This window comes from Rhincodon typus, chromosome 7, assembly GCF_021869965.1.
Source record: "Rhincodon typus isolate 14 chromosome 7, sRhiTyp1.1, whole genome shotgun sequence".
In the NCBI taxonomy this organism is placed as follows: domain Eukaryota; kingdom Metazoa; phylum Chordata; class Chondrichthyes; order Orectolobiformes; family Rhincodontidae; genus Rhincodon; species Rhincodon typus.
In genome coordinates this window covers 33,637,623-33,644,121 of record NC_063338.1, presented here as the reverse complement: position 1 = coordinate 33,644,121, position 6,499 = coordinate 33,637,623, and positions in this window count along the sequence as shown.

Below are 6,499 nucleotides of genomic sequence, written 5' to 3'. Positions count from 1 at the left end.
CATAACCTCTATGCACAATGAAGCAGATGACATTTTCTGTTTTCATTTGACTGTATTCTCTATTTTTTTTGAAGTCAGAGAATTTTTAATATTCAAAGCCAAAAGAATTTCATTCTATATACAATTTTGCAATGGATTAATATTGATATATCTTGGTCATTGTTGGCTTGGATTTTCTATTCCTTTATAGGCCAGCTGAAGAACTATACATTTCATATAAAGATGTCAGTGTCCCCTCATCTTACTTCAGCTTGATGGAAAATAAAGTGCTGCCAATGCTGGCAATCAGAAACAAAAACAAATTGCTGGAGGAACTCAGCAGGTCAAGCAGCATCTGTGGAGAGAAAGCAAAATTAACGTTTGGAATCCAGTGATATGTTTTCGTGTCTCATTCTCTTTTTAAATAAAGTGCTACATTGGCAGTTTCCAATCTTCTCGGGCTTTTCAAGAATTGGAGGATTGCTGGAAATTTACTATCAAGTGCATCTACTATCTCTGTAACTAGTTCATTTAATATCCTAGGATACATTCCATCAGGTCCAGGAGACTTATTAGTCTTCAGCCCCAATAGTTTTCATGATACTTTATCTCTGGTGATAGCTATTGTATTTATTCCCCCTCCTCCTCATAGACCCCCCCTACAATTATTTAGTAATTTTGGAATATTTTTGGTGTTTTCTTTTATAAAGATTGATGCAAAGTATTTATTCAACTCCTCTGCCATTTCCTAGCTCCCCATCATTATTTCCCAGCATCTTTCTCTAAACTGCTTGTGCTAATTCTAGCCGCTGTTTTTTCTTTCTATATATTTGAAGGAGCTCTTTCTGTTGGCCTTGATATTAATTATAAGTTTAGCCTCAAAGTTAATCTTGTCCCTTTTTTGTTGTCTTTTGATGGTCTTTAAAACATTCCTAATCCTCTAATCCACTAATCTCTGCACATGTTTGTTTTTCTTTCAACTTAATGCTATCCCTAACTTTCCTTATCCCTTTCTGAGAATTTTTTTTACTCACTGGGATATATATTTGCTATGGATCACGAATTATTTTCTTGAACATCTGCAGTTTTTTCTTAACCATCATTGCTGCTAAACCCCTTTCCCAAACCACTCCAGCCAGCTTTGACCTCATTCCTTTGTATTTACCCTTATTTAAGCTTAAGTCATGTGCCTTGGGAATCAGTGTTGGCACTGCAATTGTTTACAAGTTACATAGATGATTTAGAGTTGGGGCCCTATAAATTACTCCTACCACTGTCTTCTCACATTTTTATTTCTTACCTCCACGCATGTGAATTTATGGAATTCCCTGCCCACTGAAACAGTTAAGGCTAACTCTTGAATGTTAAGGCAAAAATTGACACTTTTTTGAACAATAAATGAATTAAATATTATGGTCAGTGAGCGGGTAAACGGAGCTGCGTTCACAAGAAGATCAGCCATGATCTTATTGAATGGCAGAGCAGGCTCAATGGGTTGGATGGCCTACTCCAGCTCCTATTTCTTATGTTCTTATGTTTTTACCACAGTTGTTTCTGACTCAGATTCCTCCCTCTCAAACTGATTGCTAAATTCTATGACATTATGGTCACTGTTTTCTAGGAGATTTTTAAATCTGACCTAATTCATTAAGTATGCCTCATTATACACCACTAAATCCAAAATAGCATGACCCCTGGTTGCTTCTACAACAAATTGTTTTTGGAAACTGTCCTGACCAGGTTCTATGAAATCTTCCTCATGACTTCCTCTGCCCATCTGACTACCCCAATCTACATGAAAATTAAACTAACCCATGACTAATGTACTACTTATTTTACCTGTTGTCATTATTTCCCAATTAATTCTCAGTTCTGCCACATAGCTTTTGTTAGGGGGCCTATAGATTACTCCTACTACAATCTTCTCACCATTTTTGTTTCTTATCTCCGCCCATGTCAGGATCTCTGGTGTTACAAATTTACATCACAGCATGGTTGCAAATATCAGACATTTATTTTGATGTTTATGCCATGAAATGTATAAGATTTTAACATTTTCTGATGCATCGAGGTAGTTTATCTGACTTTCAGCTTGAGAGCACTTGCTTTCTGATGGAATATGTTACTGTTCACCATAGTATGATAAGGGAGCCAATACTGTGATTTCTAATCACTGACGAGCGTGTTGTTATGTTACAAGATGCCATCCATTCTGAAATATTGCCATCAAATAAAGGTTTATTGCTGTTTTGTCACCTAATTTAACTATTGATTAAGGTAATAGAAAATGTCATACCTTCGCAATAATTCATGAATTACTTTATAATCCAGGAAACTATTTAACTCATATTGGATTTCACCGACCAATTTCTCCTATAAATGCTACTCACTTAATTTTTTTTAAGAGAAGTTTTTTTTTGTTGTTGAGCTATTAAAACAGATTACACTTGTACGTCAGTTTGGATATTGTTTACATGTGTATTTTTAGTTGGACAAAATTTCTTACCTGTAAATAAATGTTGTACTCGTAGTTTAGTCTGAAAAGATGAGGTTTCATAACTGATGTTCCATGTAATTGCCAGTAACTGCTATCCAGGATTTCAGCGTTAATTATAAATCATATGAGCTAAGAGTAGCTTAGTTCACTTTAAGGTTCAATTACACAAGCAACTTGGTGAGAAGGATATACACTGGTTCCATGTATGGGACATGAGGAATATGAATCAGGGTAATTTATAGTATTTTCTGGCTGTGAAATTTTCTGTTTCTATCCTGGGCTTATCTAACTTATGCAATGGATATATAATGTTCCATTCTGGTCATGGACATCAGGAAGACACTGAGAAGAAAACCTGAACTCTACAAAGAACGGACAATTACACAATTTCAGTACCCATTTGAAAAACTGAGCCAGAAATAGGGCTACAATGTTATAGCTCCAATTCTGTGACCTGCACTCTCCACAAATTTTACTACTCATATCCAGCATGAGATTAATGAATAGCAACTTTAGGCTTAATCTGAATGGTTCAGTTTCAGTGAGTTAAGGAGCTTTGCTGATCTACATCCATTCTTTTCAATGAGGTAATAAAAATCTTCTTTCTTAACTTCTTTGGGGACAAACTTTCTTTGTCTGCCAAACTAACAACAAGCTAGCAATACCATCTTTAAGGTTTCTTCATGAGTATTCCTAGCTATATTATCTCACCTTCTAAATGCAAACAGGCTCCATCAAAGTAAAACAAACACAGAAATTGCTGGGAGGAACTCAGCCGATCTGGCAGCATCTTGGGAGAGAAAGTGGAGTTAACATTTGAGTCTGATATGGGTGGAGGTAAGAAATTAAAAAGAGAGAAGACAGTGGTAAGATTAATCTATAGGCCACCTAACAATAGCTACTCAGTAAGATTGAGAATAAATCAGGAAATAATGAGGGCATGTAAAAAAGGCAATACATTAGTCATCGGTGAGTTTAATGTTCATGTAGATTGGGATAGTCAGGGGGCAGAAGAAGTCATGAAGAAGATTTCATTGTGCGTGTTCAGGACTGTTTTCTAGAACAACATGTTATAGATCCAACTGGGATCAGGCTATTTTGGATTTGGTGATGTAAAATGAGGCACACTTAATAAATTAGGTAAGATTAAAAGATCCCCGAGGAAACAGTCGACCCTAATGTGGGAGAATTTAGCAATTAGTTTGAGAGGGAGGGAATTGGGTTAGAAACAACTGTGGTCAGCTTAAATAAGAGCAAATACAAAGGAATGAGGGCAGATCTGGCTGGAGTGGATTGGGAAAGGAATTTAGCAGCAAAGATGTTTAAGAAAAATCATAGACATTTAAGAAAATAATTTGTGGTTCACAGCAAATATACATCCCAGTGAGAAAGAAAGGATTCTAGGAATGGGATAAGCCCACCAGGAAAGTTAAGGATCACATCAAATTGAAAGAGAAAAAAGTACACAACATGCAAAGTTTAGGGATAAGACAGAGGATTAGGATAAGTTTTAAAAACAAACAAAAGACAAAAAAAAGAGTAGATTAACTTTGAGGTTAAACTCATAATTAACATCAACACCAACAAAATGAGCTCCTTTAAATATACAAAGGAAAAAGGAGGCCACAATTAACATGGGCAGCTTAGAGAAAATGGCTGGGAAATAATAATGGCGAGCCAGGAAATGGCAGAGGAGTTGAATAAATACTTTGCATCAATCTTTATAATGGAATACTATTAGTGTCTTCTAAAATTATTAAATAATCGTGGGTGGGGTTGGGGAGCGGGGTGGTGGGTGGTGGGATTGCAGCGAGAAAGGAGGATTCAGAATAAATACAATAACTGTCACCAGAGAAAAAGTACTGTGAAAACGTATGAGGCTAAAGACTGATAAATCTCCTGGACCTGATGGGATGTGTCCTAGGATATTAAAGGAAATAGTTACAGCGATAGTGGATGCACTGATAATAATCTTCCAACAATCCTTCAATTCTGGAAAAGACCCAGAGAATTGGAAATCTGTAAATATATTTAAAAAGGGAATGAGACAAGAAAACATGTTGCCAGAGGCCAATTAGCTTAACAACTGTAATTGTAACATGCTTACATTTATAATAAAGGATGTGATAGCAGAATGTTTTCTTTAGTTGAACAGAGGCCTTTCTAAGGTTGTGTGGACATATAGGATGCCAACCTTTGAGCGGATATCTGGAGAGTGGCAAGTTGTTCTGGGACTAGCACATTCTGAGGAAGGATCATCAGACCCGAAACGTTAACTTTGATTTTTTTCTTCACAGATGCTGCCAGATCTGCTGGGCTTTTCCAGAAACTTCTGTTTTTGTTCCTAATTTACAGCATCCGCAGTTCTCTCAGTTTTTATTTTGTAAGATGAGGCTGGAATTGACCGTGAGGATGCCAAAGCTGTAGGATGAATGGCTAATGATGTCAGGTTGGTAAAATATACTGAGAAAACTCATTAGGCCTTGCTGCGAAATACTCTCAAAAGTTGATGCAACTTAGGCTTAGCAAAAGAAAAGTAAGTTTCTGCACAATGATTTCTATCCTATTACTTTAACTGAAAACAGTCATTTAGCCTCATCCATTGTAACTTCTTCAAAACATCAAGAGGATTAATTAAGCAAAATCTTTTCCTTTTGAATCCATGTTGACTTTTTTGCTAGATTGTTATTGAAATACAAACTTATTCTTGATAATTAATTTAAATCTATAGTTGCTCAGATCTGTTTGTCACCTTATTTGAAAATGGGAAGCATGATTTAACTTCTTGTCTAGCAATTTGCCAACTTCTTCAAGATAACCTTGACCTTTCACATTTGCTGCTCAAGTCAGTTAGAATTTCTCCACAAAATGAAAAACAAAGTTATGAAGAAGAGTCATATTAGACTCAAAGCATTGACACTTTCTCTTTCCACAGATGCTGCCAGACCTGCTAAGTTTCTCCAGCATTCTCTGTTTTTCTTCAAAATTTCATATGCTCCACTAAAATAAATGAGGTGCTGCCACTGAGGTTTACTTAGTCTATTTTATAATTCTATTCCATTTGTGTTGAAATGATTCATCTTGAATTTTCCAAATCATAAGGAGTTTGTTGCTCAGGACTTTCCCTCGTGATTATTTGGAAGAAATGTTTATTTAGGATGTGCATCATCTTTACATTCTTAGATTTGACCCAGTTATTGAATCAAGATAGAATGATTAAGGCAATGAAATGGAAAGTAATTAGATAGTCTGTTATCAGGATGAGAGAGCTGAATATTGTTGCTGAAATAACTGCGGAAGAAAATATTCAATGAGTATTTGGATGACAAGGCTGATGAGTGTAAGCTGGCATGGATATGGAAAGAAATTTAACAAGAGATACGACAAAACCCTATATCCTTGAGTTAGTAGAATGGGGTTAAGACTTCTCAAACTCACTTCATGTAAGTATGTCCAGCTTCAAAGAGATGATATAGACAGTTTGTTCCATTGTTGATTATTTGGAGAAGTGATGAGTAATATCCACCACACAATCTAGCTCTCCCAGACCAGAACTTGAAAAATGCTTGCTCTTCGTTTCTCGGTGCACAGCATTATTCCATTCCAAACCAAGACTTCTCAAATTGAATAAAGAAATTAATATAGCGTGCCTCCTAACTTTAAAAGCATAATCTGAAACATCAGAAAAAAATATAATATGCATCTTAGCTGCCAACAAATCCTCAATTGTCTTTATTCTCATTACACAGCAACACAGGCAGTTATTGATTGAAGGAGCTGGACATTTTCTTTTCCCCTTAGACTTCAGTGACTTGACATAACTGAATGGCTTTTCAGGTCTCTTCAGAAAACTGATAAAGTCAACACTATGTATGTTTGAAACAGATAGTAGGAACTGCAGATGCTGGAGAATCTGAGATAACAAGGTGTAGAGCTGGATGAACACAGCAGGCCAAGCAGCATCGGAGGAGCAGGAAGGCTGACGTTTCGGGCCTAGACCCTTCTTCAGATTTTCTGAAGAAG